General features: G+C 45.1%; 1 long non-coding RNA gene across 1 annotated transcript; it reads left to right on the top strand.

Annotated features, from left to right (window-relative positions):
- The first annotated feature begins 1,371 nt into the window (after positions 1-1,371).
- Positions 1,372-2,480, top strand: LOC109476159. Its single transcript, XR_002140599.1, has 3 exons — positions 1,372-1,447; positions 1,814-1,965; positions 2,445-2,480. It is a non-coding gene; the product is annotated as an uncharacterized LOC109476159 (long non-coding RNA).
- The last annotated feature ends 13,474 nt before the right edge of the window (positions 2,481-15,954 follow it).

The following is a 15,954-nucleotide window of genomic DNA, read 5'->3' as shown; positions in this document are numbered from 1 at the left end:
GTCATGTTAAAAACAGGACTTAAGTGCATCTCCCTGATGACATCATACTTTTCTCCAGCCTTAAAATAAGATCTTAAGGAAATAACAAGGAGGAATGTCAGTCTAACAGCTACGCTAAGTGCTTCTCCCTGAGATGTTGCTTTTCTGCAGCCTAAGAAAGGCTTTAAGAAAATCCCACCTGTAGTTAGATCAGAGGAAATGTCATCTAGAAGACAGCACTGAATGCCTTTCCTTACCTTCAGATGAGACCTTAAGAAGTAGTAACGTGCACACTGCCTGCAGGGTCTTAAAGATAACGTCTCTCCAAGATGAAGAGGATGATTTCCTTTCATGATAGGGTATATTTTTGGAAGAGTTAGTGGTAACTGTTGACCGTCCCTCCCGGCCAGTAGTTTGTATGTGGAGATCACAGAGCTGGGTTGGAGCCAGGCCAATCTGTCACAGGTGAACATGTGTTCTCCTCTTGCTGGGAAAGTTTCCACTGAATTTTATTCTATCTGAAGAATGATGGATGTAAGGTAATATATCCTATATAGCTCTGATACAAGATCTATGTGTCAATATTGAAGTATATCTATCTTTTTGTCTTAATCTGTTAATGTGTGGGAAAAGACAGGAGAGAGAGAGAGAATCCCTTCCAAGTTGCTGATATTGTATCCAAGGAGGTTTTTAACTCCATGTTGTATCTAAGTGAATTATGATATGAGAATGATTCATGCAGTATCCCACGGAGCCAGACGTTGTTCCTAATCCCCTGTTTCAAAATCCCTGTCTAAAATTGTCCTGATCAGCCAGACTGATAGATCCAGTCTGATCCATGGTGGAGCAGTTTGATGGATGGTCTGTCATCATGTCTCACCTGAAGTATAAAGAAACTCAGCCATTATGTCACCTGAGGGAGAAACACGACCATCATCTCACCTGACGAAGAGAAACCCCTGGGTCTCCTTGAAGCTCCTTTAGGACCTAAAAAATTGTACAAATTGGCTGGTTAGAGTATAGAGTATAGAGTTGATAATTTGTCGGTGTAGTTGCCTAGCCATTGGAGCACATCGGCAGAACGTACTGCATCTATGCACTCCTGGATTTTTCATGGTTTTCGTTGGATGTTTGGTCATTTTGCCTGTTGCAGATGATATCTTTTCTGACATTGGAAAATATTGATGGGATGCCATTCTTAAATACATGAATACAATCTTAAACAGGGTAGTCTATGGAAATGCTAGGCACAATACATTCTGCCAAATTGAATTTGCTAGCCATTGTCGGCAAGAGTGATCCCTCTCTGGCCAGCTAAAAGCTCCTCAGGAAACATCGCTCACTCAATTTTTCCAGTTTCTACTATTTTTCAGTTCCCAAAGGAGAGGTGGAGACAAGACAGACCCATCCAGTGCCTCGTTAGCCATAATGATGTCAGACTCATAATGAGCTGACAGGAAGGGATCAGGTATTCTATAGCCCATGCATTCTTTTATGACATCTATTCCAATATGTTTCCTGAAGAAAATACAGACTGTGACTGAACTTTATTGCTCAACAATCAAGGTACAATGTATGACAGCCATTAGGCAACAACACTACAAGTTTGATCTATCTTGCATGTACAATATATCAACCGAAAAGTTATGCATGCATCCCTAAACATGATACATGTATTTGGAAGTTAATCTTTATTGAAGTAAAATTTTAGTGTTTTTGATTCTGCAATTTACATCAGAATCAGAAGCTGGATGCTTTTTCTTTCCTATTTTTCTCAAATGAAGATTTGGTGATGAAAAGAAGAAATTGAAGAAGGTACGTTGTAACTTTACAGCAAGTTTGAGATGAAAATAAACAGACCTTCAGTAGCCAGGCCAGCTGAAGCGTCATGGCAGACAGATCGCTCACGTCAGCCATCCCGCGGGAGTCGTCTAGACGTAGGAAGACCTGCGCGATGATGTCATCTCTGCTGACGTGGGAATAATGGTGAGATTGTACAGGATGTTATACCGCTATACTGCGTCTCCTTTCCTGTCCCTGGGACAGGGAAATAAATTAACTCGCTCTACTTTTCAAAAGACTAATGTAGTATAGGAGGAGATTATGCTTTTACAATTATTGCTGGAGTTTCTAGCATTTAGGCATTTTGGGTAATAGTGTCCTATACAATGTATGTACAATGCATGGATTGATACATGTCAATATGCACTTAAATTTGCTATTTGAATCCATTGAGAGAAATCATGATTGGTCATGGCTGACACATCCTACATGCTTCTTGTACAAGTGGAGGAACGTATTTAAAACAAGTAATTGAATTTGTGTATCTTCATGATGTATAGGCAGAAGTTAATCTGTCCTAATTTGGGATATTTCTGATTTTATTATAAAGTGTCCAAATTTGCAAATCCTCTTCTGAAAACTAATTCATGATTCAGACTAGCTCTTGTGTTTTTTTTCCACAGAATCAGTAATTGGGGTAAAGTTAGTAGATCTGCAAGTGAATAGGTATGATTTAAATCAAATATAATATAAAAACATGTTCATCAAAGTCTGTATTAGTTCTGAAATCTTGTTAGAGACATTGCGTCACCCAGAAAGGAACACAAATTTCCGATCTGGATTTCATTAGATTTACTAACGGCCGAAACTGATGAAGTTAGCGGTAGTTCCTCGTGATTCATCTCGTTACCGGTAATGACACCGGTATTTTGGAGGGACCTTAACGAGCCAAATGGGATTAACGAGAAGTCAGGTTAAATTAGATGATAGGGGATGCTGGACGAGGCTGGCCATGATGTTAGAAATGACAATGCATATGCACTGGCTTTTGCAATGTCAGAGGAACTTTTCCATTTTCATTTTCTAAAGCACAGAATTGATTTCAGCTGTAGAAACCTGTGAGTTACGAGATAGTCCCCAGGTTTCCCACAGGGAGCTGTCACAGCACACCCCTGAGAGAGCAGAGTCATTAAGGTGGTAATTAACACACCAGATTAATTAAGATATCAGACTTCATGTCAGCAGCATGTGCTGATGTGACAAAGGAACAGGCACTGCCAGTTTCACATGAAACACACCTGGGGGAAGAACTCGATATTAGAGATGAATTAAACAAGTAAGAACATCATGAAAATGCCTAATTTCTAAGAATTACTGCAATGTTCCTGGCTTCTGTAGGTACTTGTTCAAAAACTGGTGGGGCACCTGCATTCTGTAGTCACCAGTACAAAAATAGGTGAGGCACCTGCATTCTGTAGTCACCAGTACAAAAATAGGTGAGGCACCTGCATTCTGTAGTCACCTGTACAAAAATAGGTGAGGCACCTGCATTCTGTCAGCACCTTACAGAAACAGGCGAGGCACCTGCATTCTGTAGTCACCAGTACAAAAATTGGTGAGGCACCTGCTTCTGTAGTCACCTGTACAAAAATAGGTGAGGCACCTGCATTCTGTCGGCACCTTACAGAAACAGGCGAGGCACCTGCATTCTGTGGTAATCTGTTCTGAAATAGGACAGTACCAAACTGCATATAACAGTAAAATGTGCTTTGGCAACGTAGAGTTTATTTTATTTTCTCAGTCAAGCGGATATGTTACCCTAATCGTGGCGCACTCACTGGCCAATTTATACCGACCCTATTTTTGCCAAGTCGTACTATCTGTAACCCCTTGGGAAGGCCTGGTGGAGAAATGTTCTATATGAGGTACATGGTTACAAGGAGTTCAATGAACTAATCAGCATCAGAGCCTGGTACAGAATGATAAGTAATGGGAGTTGTCATAAAATGATTATTTCTTCATTTTTCTCCGGAGGAAAGCTACATCACTGCCTCAGCCTTGGCAGGTTTGACAAATGGAGAACTGCTGCCTTCAGGGCACCTGTCTGTTCTGGTGGAGCGAGGAACTCTGTCCTGCATAGTAATGTGGAATAGGCTCAGGGAAACGTACTGCCATCATTCTGCAAAAATAACGCATGCTACCAAAATTTCTTCCACGACAAGGCACAGGTGAAGCTAGGTGGAGCTGTTTTAAACAATTACAATGCCCTATATATGAGGTAGCGAGTACGCATCCCCGGTGTACGCATCCCCATTGTGTAAAATACAATATTTTCAAACCTTCCTCCAAACCCAAGTCGCCTTTTGCCACCAACGGGAAGTTTGAAGTGTCTTCCCAAAGCTAAGTTTAGAACTCCATCCCTGCGCTGTGATCTCGTTCATTGACGTTGAAAAAAAGATGTCGTTGAGACTTGGTACTAACCGATATGTACTCAATTCATCTTGTTCAAGAATGACAGGGAGTTGGATATGCCTTCCATGGCCATGTATGACTACTGTACCACAGAATTGTTTCAGCTGCGAAATTTAGAACAAAGCTACAACTTCCTTTTCGATCCTTCCGCGAAATGTACTACTGCAAAATCAACTACATTTACAGTAGCCAAACGCTCAAGGTGGATGTAAGTCCTGGTGATTCGTCCATTCTTTACCAAAATATGGTCGGGTGAGTTTCTGGCTGTGGATTATCGGTACATCAGCCATCAAAGCCGGCGTGATCGGTGGATGGATCTGCCTGGGTTTGTACGGCGTGGTCAGTCTCTCCATCACGTACAAGACTACAGTACTTCATCCTTTAGACCTGGCATCCGGTTCGTACATCAATCTGCTGCACTCCGGGTTCTCCTTATCCAGTGCCTTAGTGCAAACATCAGTATTTCTGCTGATATTTCTGTGATGGATTACTCCTTTCCATCGGGCTTGCTGTCTATGGGACATTTACGGGTTACAAATGTGTCTTGCAGATCAGATGTTGGGGCATGAAAGAAAGTTATCTTAGCTGACTTAGGAGCCACTCCTCCACTGACAGAGAAGAGAGCTAGAGATACCATGTGCGGTACTCACAGGTACATGGAAATTCCCACAGTTCTTTTCGACAATAACAATGAACAGTGGACTGCGACCCTTTTCAGTAGCATACATGTCGGTGAGCGACAACAGCGAAGATTCAAACTCCCTGGGTCAAGGAAGCAGGATCACTAACTACTGGACTACGGACTCTATGTATGAAGGTATGTTTGTAGGATTAGGAAATGACTGTCAGTTGTCAGAGTGCCCTCCAGAGGATCCTGGCCGACAAGCGCAACCCTCTGAACGCACTCTGACTGGTCGTTATAACCGACGACGTAACAGAGACAGAGGGCTCGTGACATCACAGAGTAAATCACACGAACTGTCCTTTCTCCCCAGAGCTCTGAAGCTTTTCAATAAGAGCTAATCTATTTTAACATGATGTGATAGAAGTGGCTTGAGTTTGTTTTTAATGATATATGTGCCGACTTGTTTTAACTGCCTTTAGATATCTTTGTGTAATTTGCTCTATATGATCCCGTTATTGTGTAAGTACGAATTCAATGGAAGAATTAACAGATTTCATGTTATCATGTCATGCTGTATGTGATACGCAAGTTGATCACAATAAATCTGAATCAGAGTATGACATGTAAATCTGCTGACTGTGACAACTCAGTTGTCAGTCCAGGTGAGAGCTCCCTGCAGGCTGGTTCAAAAGGTTCAGGTTGTGACACTCTGCTAGAGTTAAGGCTAAGGCTTCCTTCAGGCTGTTTATATCACAGACAATGCATGCGGTTCGAAATACTGCGTTGCAACATTTTCAGAAATTCCCGTCCTTCAGGCCATGCAAAACAGCAGGTCTGAGGATGTATGACAACGCTGCATTCGTGTATACTGGGACTCGAAGACACGCAAACGGACAGACAAGAAAAACACAGTACATGTAGTACTGCACTCTCTTGCAGAAGTAGAAAAGTTCTGTAAAACTCCTGCTGAGTCCACGACCGCCTAATGACTGTTTCTAACGCAATGTGTTCCGACTGTGGAACTCCTGGCAAGTTCAAGACTGCCCAGAGGCGGCGCTCTCACCGGGACGGGCCGCCTGCCGGACCGATAAGCCCGCACATTTTTCGCCTCTGAAGCTGGCTTCGGGAGCTCACTTCCATCATGTTCCGGTAACTTCAGGGCAGGAGAAATATTGTATTTTCCACCGCGGGAAACCTGCCTGTCATTCGGTGATAAGATGGTCCTTTTTATTTCATTAGGAACTCATCGCGAAAAGCTGCCTTCAGGCTGTCGAGCAGGTCCAGACGGATCAGAAAGTGGCTCCAGGATTTCACCAGTGTCCAAGGTCTGATGAGAAAAACTCTGATCCTTCTTCAGACCTAATGAGAAGATTTGGTGTATCTTCGTTTAGCATTGACAAGGTTAAGATTTTATATATAAATCACAGCTTGGGTTTGCAGTAAGTAGGTGGGTTTCAGTAAGTACATGGCAACGGCAGCTGACAAGTTGACGATTTCCCTACACAGATAGGTTCATGATCCTAGTAGATTTTTTCGACATTCTATCGCAACAGCCTAAAGTAAAAATTATTGTGAGAAAAACTTTGCAGCTCAGGGCTATGGCACCGTGATACCGTAGACGACAGCTAGATCTTCTGTTACGGCAATTTTTCTTTGTCCTTTACGGGAAAACTCCTGCTGCCAACAATCGTCAACCCTTAGTTTCCCCCAAAAAAGTTAACCAAACGATCCACGGTGCTATGCCTATGGATATTATCATGATTATCCAGTTTGTAGATGATGACATTATGCCTTCATTGTTGAGATTATTTGGCAGTTAATTTGATAATGGTAGAAGTCACTTTAACAAATAAAAGTAAATTCTAGATCCAATACCTACATGGGCTACATATAGCAGTGAGAAGCAGCACTCCCGGGTCAGAAACTGTGAGGAAGGTGTCTAATAGGCATCGAAACGTTAAAAAAAACAATATGATGATCTATCAACCTGATGAAATTATTTTCGGAAGGTACACCTTGCGTTTTTTACGAAGTGTAATAAAGTTTATTTGAATTTTGTTGTGCGTCTTTTTACTAATAAAGCTGTAAAACAGCTCAAGTCACCCCATGTGCCTCGCTGTCAGTATAAATAAGTTTGTTTTTCCAGACTAACTAGGGACGTAGTTGAACGATACGGTGATGAACATGTAAAACCCTTTTTACGATGTATTTATTGGTAGAGTGAGATGAAAGGCTGTCATACATGATGAAGAGGAGCCTACAGCGTTAATAATGCAGCCGGCGGGGTACTGCGAGAAGACGTCTGAGCGCTGCCTTGTCAGGTGAAGCGCCGTTAGCGTGTCTCCTGGGGACCGACGGGGATAATGACACAGACTTACATCGAAATGTGCACTACGGAGTATGCACAATGTCGCACATTGTTTCATGTACAGTTGAGGCATCATCACTAGATACCTTCAACAACGCCTGTAGTTAGACGTGCAGTGGTTAGGTGTAACAGGTCGTTTGGCGTAATATAGCCAGCGCGTGCCGAATGTCGGTTATACAAGTGGCGTTTGTTTGTGATATGCTCAGAAGGGAAACAGAAATTGAAGTTCCTTGCAGAAGGATGAAATTGACAGTGGGGTAAGATATGTTGTGAAAGAACCGTTGGGGTATGTAATGATCATCATAATGATAATGTACAAGAGGCAAATGTATCAATCATTTCGCTCCTTTAATTTTTAATTTGTAATTGCCTAACCCGGCGCGTGTTGACCGTTAAGATGTAATGATACTGAAACATAGCAAGCGGGAGTTCCTTTATTCGGCCCAGACAGAATGCACTTTTGAAAACCCTCTTCCGTTGTTCACTGCGTCAACTGAGAGCTGAGTTTGGGACGGATTCCTGAAGTAGGAATATATGACCTTGTTGAATACATGTTAAATAGCAAACATCTTTATTCACAACGTTGTTTAACAATGACGTTTCGATGACCGTCTGTCATCTTCATCGGGACAATGGCCTTATGTTGTGTGACTCCTGACAGCGATACAGCTATAAAGAATATGAAACATTCTTGTATGTTCGCTGTTATCTGTTGTAGATCGCATCTTCTAAGTCATTTCAGGCCCAATTTCACTGCGCCGTATCCTATCTTCTTGGTCGCAGTTCACCAAGAATTGCCCAAAGCCGGCCGTGGAGACACAGAAAAACCGCCGCGACACGTCCCCATCTCGCTGTTATGGTTTTTCTTATGGGACCAACTGATCCTAAACTCGGACTTGAACTATTAATGTCACGTCCAAGGCTATCAGGCGCCGGTCATTCCCCTGGCACTGATGACGTTGGTGGTTATTTCATCCGAAAACGTTGTCCATCTTAGAGAGCGCATTTCCATTTATATAAAAGTTACCCATAATTTCTTCTATTCACGGCATCAGATTTTATATCTGTAACGAACACACGTTCGTAAAAACCCACCCAATTCAGCTTCTTTGCCGCAAGATCGATACTTTCTTAATAAACCATTCTGACCGTTCGGTTCTGAAAGCCCCGAAAACGCGATTTGACGTCCCGGTGCTGCGGGCGTTATCTACGCAGTTAAGCCGTCGGCCGAAGATGTTCCCTCCCTCTTCAACATCGATCACTTTTTTTTCACACGAATCCGTTTATCTTTTCCCAGATCTGTATCGGTAGAGAGGCTTTCTGGGGCGGGTGGAGGGCATGTGAGATGCTGGGCCGATAGCGCAATCAGCCGGTCCATCTTCACACTGCTGGGCGCGGCGCGGCCGTTACATGGGCGTTACCACGCCTCTAGCCTCGAGCTACTCTCCAAGCAGAGGTTGATGGTGGAAGATCGTTTGCTTTTAATTTTATATATGGTCCGGGTTTTTTCTTTATCTCTACCACCAATGGTGGTGGTCCAGAGAGGAATCCTTGGCCAGCGTGCCAATTTTATTGGGGGCACATTGGCTATGGGGGGGGGGGATCCTTGCCAGTGGTTTGGTTAATAGAGAATTGCTCCCCTGGCAATTTGATAACCCCCTAGGAAGGCCTGGTGGAGGCTACTCATCTTTGCAGTAGGCGAGGGAATCTGGGTTGGGACATCTGCAGTTCGATGCGCTCAACCGGTGATCAAGTCCGTGAGATCAACGGGTGTCAGGGGATGTGTGGGGACGCGGACATCTGGTTTGTAAGCGTGGTTTTAATGCAGAAACTTTCGCGGTGGTTTTATCATCGCGGTGACCGCTTACCGCGAAATCATGACACCGCTAGAATAGGTGTTTTATACTACAACACCGCGAAAATCTCCCTTTCCTCCTACCGCGAAATGAAGCCACCACGAAGGTAAATGCAGTTTACAGTATTTTAGGGGTTAGAAAAACCGTTACACCTGTAATCAATTCTCCAGTCCGGTCGGTTCGCCGATACGGTGTGTTTGATTGGGCGGCACGCGTGTGATTGCTTATCTAAGGGCCAGGCACGCCGCGCTGCTTTTGGCTAAGTAAACAGTTAGCAGATCCAACCCGCGAGATGACTGATGCTGACAAGATAAGCTACTCAGCGGGTCACGTGGCAAACATCTTTCCGTGAGCGGTCGAGTTTCATCATGTGACGCCGTCCCGGGACTTTTTCAGAAATCATCACGGTCTAAGCGGAAGAAGATGTGAGGCCGCTCTAACACCTGTGGAGCTCTCGGGAGATCCGTTACTTCCCCCGTGGATTAGTAAGATTTAACGGTCAGGCTTTCCGCCCTGCCCACTTGTAGCCTGGATGCCAGGCTGTTTCCAGAGCACAAGTATGGTCAGCTCCTCGGCTCCTCGGGCCAACATGGCCCCAAGGAAAATCTATCACATCCCCATAGTTAGACACTAACTGTGGTAAAATTTCCTTGGGAGCGCGTTGTCCCTAGAGCCCAGGAGCTTAGAATTCAGCAGGCATTGCTGATCCGTGCTATGGGGTTTATGAAAAGTAAAATTCGGCAATATGAGAAGAACTTTATTGCACGACAATTGCACATGGTACAATGTATGGCAAACTACATAAAGAGAGTAACAACAATAAAATAAGTGTGTTGAATAAGACCTAAAGTCGACTAAAACCTAACATATCTATATCATAATCATTTAAATAATAAGGGATATCACAAGTCTTTGATAAAGTGTTACAATCGAGTGGGCTAATCACAAGTTTCGTTATTTTTTCTAATAGCAAAGCATTCCTTTATATATCTAATTATTTTTGCGTTGTGGGGACCATTACATGTAAAGATATATTCAAATCTGTACCCAACATCAAGACTCTTGAAATCTATGGTACTTGATTCGAGAAATATATGTCCAGGCCTGTGGTAAGGCTATCATACCGTACCATATCCCGTTATGAAACCCTGTTTGGGGCAATGCCAAACTCCCCATGAAAATTATTCTCCCTGTTTGGCGAGATTTTGCTATTTTTGGACCCGCGTGGTAAGTCTGGAGGAGACTACTCCCGTGTGAAGGCCTGGAGAACGGATCAGACACACGGAGCGTGTTCTGGGTAGTTCTGGGGGAACCGTATCGCCTCCCGTGACAATTGGGGTCAACGGTCGTGATCTCCCTGGATCTGTTGATCGAACAATCGGCTTCTGTCCAGCCAAGGACATTATGTTTTAGCAATAGGAACCGCAAAATCACTTCGATTCACTGAAACAACGCTACAAACTCAATACAACGTTACCACGACGGCACAAACAAGGATGTAAAGTTGTGTGCGCTGGTTCCACATCGGATGTGTGTGTACACCTGTACAGTGAGTACTGCAGTACTAGTGCCCTAGTGGTGATATGAAGTGTGTGAAGATCAACGCTGCACAAACTTTGGCAAGTGGGAAATATCATTCACGTGAGTAAACAAAAAATTAAGCCGTGAAAGCTGATATAGCAAGTTTGTATGGGTACTGTTTGCACAGGAACAGCCTGTAAGTTAACTTTCAGAAGAAAGGTGGTCACCCAAATTTTTGCTGCTGATTCATTTATGCGAGGAAAACTGGAGCGAAAGTCGGGACTTGGGTTGGATCATCACTTAAACTTTCTACAATCTACTTTAGCCTTTACCGACACAAACAAGTCAATTAGCGTGGTATCCAAACCTATTATGACCTGTTATAGCTGACGGCGAGTGCCGAGTCTCCGCCATGGGCAGGTTGCGTGTCTGAAGCTAGCCTCACTAGGCCGTCCAAATGGGCTATGGTAGTAGATTTTGGCAAAAAATATAGTCTGGGTGCCAGATCCATGGTATCTCAGGTGCCAGACCCATAGCACACTGCGGACAAAGTATCTCAGTGAGATACTTTGTGTCCAGTGTGCTATGGGATCCCTGCATTAGTGCCGTGCGTCAGACGTTTGTCCTAGAACCACTGGAGTGTTAGTCCCTAATTAGATCTCCACAGATGAGTGGGTTGTCATTGGGCTGAGGAAACTAATCGGGCGAGAGAGCGCTTTGATCTTGTTTACGCCGCGATGGAAATCACAATAAATTCTGTAGCCCGGTGTTTGGAGGGTTTGTCCTCAGAGGCGGGGACCTTCTGCTTTCCGCATCTCTGGGTCGGGGTCGGGTTATTTGTGGTGGGATTTAGAACACAGCAGCGGCCGTAAGGTGAGTTCCAGACGGACACGACACAGTGGCACCTTCTCATCTTTCTAGCCTACTGCCCTGATTGCCAGCATCTGAACTAGACTTGTCCACCTAGTCCTCTTGTCGCCGTGACTTGCAAGCGAAAAGGGAGAAGTGAAGAGACAGTGGTGACTACGGAGGATGAAAGGCTACAGATCCAGCCCTGCTTAGTGACGGGGTAGGAAAAGCTGACATGTTTCAATAAACAGGCTGCAATAGTCTGAGATAAGCTACTGACCTGGATCAGATCACATGGTGTTTCCATGGACTTCACGATGTTTCCATGAATGTCAATTTATGACGTAACATTGAGCAATTTCATGTTGTCCATCGGGTACACTGTTCAGCTGTAGCAATGTGTTGTTAGGAGACAACCCCCCATGTCCCCTGTGACAGGAAGTCGTCACCAGAGTGACCAGACTGGCCACATCTGTATCTTATTAGTTATGAATAAAGGACTCAGACCATAGTGTCTGAGAGACAGTTCTAGCAGGCAGCCACTGAGTGCAGACCTCTTCCATAGCGTCTCCTTTACTATACCTTACATTGGTGGCCAGCGGTGTGTTGCCGCTTACGAGCGACCGAACCCGTCCCTAAGCTACGCCATCGTGAATCGCCAGGCGACGATTCTAACCGCCGAGCTGCGCTACCATGCCTGCAACCGTCCGCTTAGCCAGCCTGCCGCCGTGCCATGCAGCCAAACGCCTGCCTAACCAGCCTGCCGCCGTACCTTGCCGCTACCCGACCCCGTCCGACCGTCGATGTGCCACCGTCCCGTCCACTACACAGCCTGAGCTTGCTGACCGATCACTCCTGCCATGCATGTGTCTAGCCTTTAGTGTCCAGCCATCTCCAGCCGCCGTCGCCGAGCCCGACACCACGCCATGTGTAAAGCCTAAAGGACCGTGAGCCCGCTCGTGAGTAGACCACGCTGCCGTCCTCCTGCGTCCGATCGTGCCAGCCCGACCAGACCATGCTGCCGACGAGTGCCGCCGACCTGAAGCCTCCGTGTGCTCCAGCTTCCGACAGTGACCATCTGCATGAACTGTTGAACTTCTGCTGTGCCCTGAATGAACTCTAAGTACTTGTGCCTGGAATTTCCACCAGTGAACTCTAGCCGTGTGTAACATCTGCGAACTTTTGTGGTCTTTAAAAGGTATTGTAGCACAATGTCCTGCCTACTATGTGTTGTATTTTGTGTCTTGCGAATAGAAATGCTAGCCGAGGAACTGGTCGATGCCTGCGGGCCGACACTCCTGTGCATTTTCTATGCTGCTTGCCTAAAATGAGCTGCGACTTACGAGTCAACTCTTTTAGGAAGCCTATTGCTCCCCGATCACATCGAAGGCCGGTGTGGCGTCGGATGACTGTTTTTAGATTATTTTCTGCTTGCCTAGATAGAGCTGCGGCCTGCGGGTCAACACTACTAGGAAGCCTTTTAGTTGTTTGTATGTTTGTGCTCCAAGTACTGGCGCCTTTGAAATCACCAGCGCCCATTTTCACAGCAGTTAGTCCATATGTGCACCGGAAGAATCCATCTGTGTACCGGAAGAATTTAGTATTTTATGGTCCTCCCGAATGTTTATTTATCAGCTTTGTTTACATTATCTTCGATCACTCACGCCATGACATGTCTTACCGATTTATACCTTTTCTTGTATCTTGTATTCAACCTTGTACAGTATCTTTTCGTTCGGGGACGAACGACTTGTGAGAGGGGGCGAGTGTAGCAATGTGTTGTTAGGAGACAACCCCCCATGTCCCCTGTGACAGGAAGTCGTCACCAGAGTGACCAGACTGACCACATCTGTATCTTATTAGTTATGAATAAAGGACTCAGACCATAGTGTCTGAGAGACAGTTCTAGCAGGCAGCCACTGAGTGCAGACCTCTTCCATAGCGTCTCCTTTACTATACCTTACACAGCCATAACAGGTCATGGTAACAGGCCCAACCTGTGGCACAACCGTTATCTCCAAGCAGATGTTGGGACAGCTAGAAATGTTACGATTTCCTGCAGCATCTGCTTTGGATTGGAGAGCATTTGCACAGAACGTGTAGCCTCTACCAGGCTCCAGAGGGGGTAGAAAGAGACGAAATTGGTCAAATAGACAGGTTACACTCCAGCGGAGCAAAGTGTGCTTTCCTTAGCGGACTAATATTCTCCCGTCCATAGTCCTTTATCCGTCTCGTCGGTCAATTTCTACTGTTTCCAGCCGCAGCTGGGACCTGATAGAGGCTACAGAACGCGTGTCGCTAACGCGCTGTGCATGTGGGAGTAGTAATGTGGGAGGATTATATGAAGATGTCATGATAGACGACCAGCCCGATCTACAACACGTGCAGCTTTGGGTGGACTTCCAAGAACCAGTTTTGTTCCGCGGATACCAGTCTCTGGTGTCACGTCTGAGGTCTATGATTCGATGGAAGTTCACACGCTATTTAGATGATGTCGTAGATGTTATTTATATGCAGTAATAGACCGGACCAGAGGTGACCATCTGCCAAACACCTGTTCCAACATTGTAACGAGTCGGATTACTCCTCTGATAGATACTCCACCCGTAGCTCTGTGGTTAGATGTCAACAATTGTCAGCCCGCGGCCTAGTACATCAGACACAGTACGACAGAACTGTGCTGGAGTAAAGATACGGAGTCGTAGTTCTTTCTCGTGTTCATACGACCCATGAATGAAGTTTGTGGTAAAGTTTGTCTTGTGGCCATCTAGCTGAGCTGCGGTGGTTGACTGCTTCATTACCTCGCGTGTGAAAATACAACAATAACAAAGAACTACGTGCAACGTACAAAAAAATAAGTACGCAAACATTGCTCAACAAGTACCTGGGTATACCCAATCCATGGCAAATACTTCACTACTCATTGATTAACCAAAAATCCTGAAGACTTAAATCTATACACACGCTACTGTACATGTATGATAATCTAGGTGTCTAGGACAGTTGCCAGTCTGGTCTCACTATTGAAATATAAGTACATTGACTTCCATAAGCAGATGTAGGAATAACAGCATATGGAAAACCTTAGTCTGTATCCAGAGTGAAGTTATGATGGACAGTATGAGCATCTACAGTAGGACTGACTCCAGGACGGTCCACAGTTTTCATTAGCCCATATATCACTGTCACAACAGCCGCTAAATACTTCAGATGTGTTTACTGTGAGCGAACCCTATACAGGACAGGTGGCAGGCCGTGCCTCCGCCTGCCGTTACAGGAATAGGCTCTGACGTATTATGGGTACAGGTCAGCTAAGTTCCACGAATAGGTTATGACGTATTGTGATACACCAGTCGTTCTGTGCCATTGTATACAGAACGCGCCGTGAGTTACAGAAATGGGTTATGGCGTGATGCGATACATCAGTTCATGTCACAACCCGCCGTACGTGCTTTTGGTCCGTACGTTTTTTTTTTTGAGGCTACGTCTGCTACGTATACGTTTTTTCTGAAAACGTGGGGAAGGAGTGGCGTCGTCGCACGTCACTCGCACGGTTGCGCAAGGTGTAAACGTTGGGTCTGCACGACACGCCTGGTAGTGATTGGTTGCGTGCACCGTACGTTGTGCAAGTGGTGAGTTGTACGTGCTTGCAACGTACGATCTCTGTGCGATTGCAATTTTACCGTAAGGAGGCCGCACTCACACGTGCTTCTTCCGTACGGCATGTACGGGGCACGCGCGTCGCACGTACTCGCACGTACGGGTGGTGAATCCGCAGACCGCACGTAGAAAAAGTTTTACATGCACTTAAAGTTCTAAGGCGTGTCTGCGTGCTCTAAAATCCGTAGGATTCCGTACGGAGGTGGTACTGACCACGCACGAATGCCCTACGTTTGCCCACGTTTTTTGCACGTAGACAGCACGCAGAAGCACGTACGGCGGGTTGTGACCGAAGCTTTACGGGAATGGTTGAAACAACAGCCATTCTGATGGATACTGCAGCTGAAGCGGTTTGACGCTTGCCGAGGGCATTTGCTGAGGGCGCCAATAATAGGGAAATGGCCATGTTGAAGGGAATAGGGTGTGAGAGGTTGAGTTTGGTTTTTGAAATTTAAGAATCTTGACCAATAGAATTTGGGTATATTTCCTGCAGTCACGCTTGCTAACACAAAGACTCGCATTTAGGACAGATAATGATGTGACTATACCTAATGTAGTACTTCTATAGATTTTCCTGAGTAAACCACCCGCAATTTTGTCTAGTTATACGAAACCCTAGCTCATCAGCTTGTGATATTAGTCCTGGGTGGATTCCTGTTCATCTGCAGCCGCGAGTCAATAGGCAGTTCCTGGCCGATGTAGTGTAGTGAGTTACGTTCCAAGTTTGTAATGCGTGTAGGGGGTAGGTAGTAAATTCAAGTAAGGATAATGAAATGAATGTTTGTTTCCGGCCACATGTGTGATAAATACGCCATTCGGAAAGTGGTTGTTTGTAACCGTCA

The sequence above is a fragment of the Branchiostoma belcheri genome, unplaced genomic scaffold (assembly GCF_001625305.1).
Source record: "Branchiostoma belcheri isolate BF01 breed outbred unplaced genomic scaffold, Haploidv18h27 scaffold104, whole genome shotgun sequence".
Classification (NCBI taxonomy): Eukaryota; Metazoa; Chordata; class Leptocardii; order Amphioxiformes; family Branchiostomatidae; genus Branchiostoma; species Branchiostoma belcheri.
The sequence above is the reverse complement of the archived record's forward strand: the minus strand, read 5'-3'. Positions and strand labels throughout refer to the sequence as shown.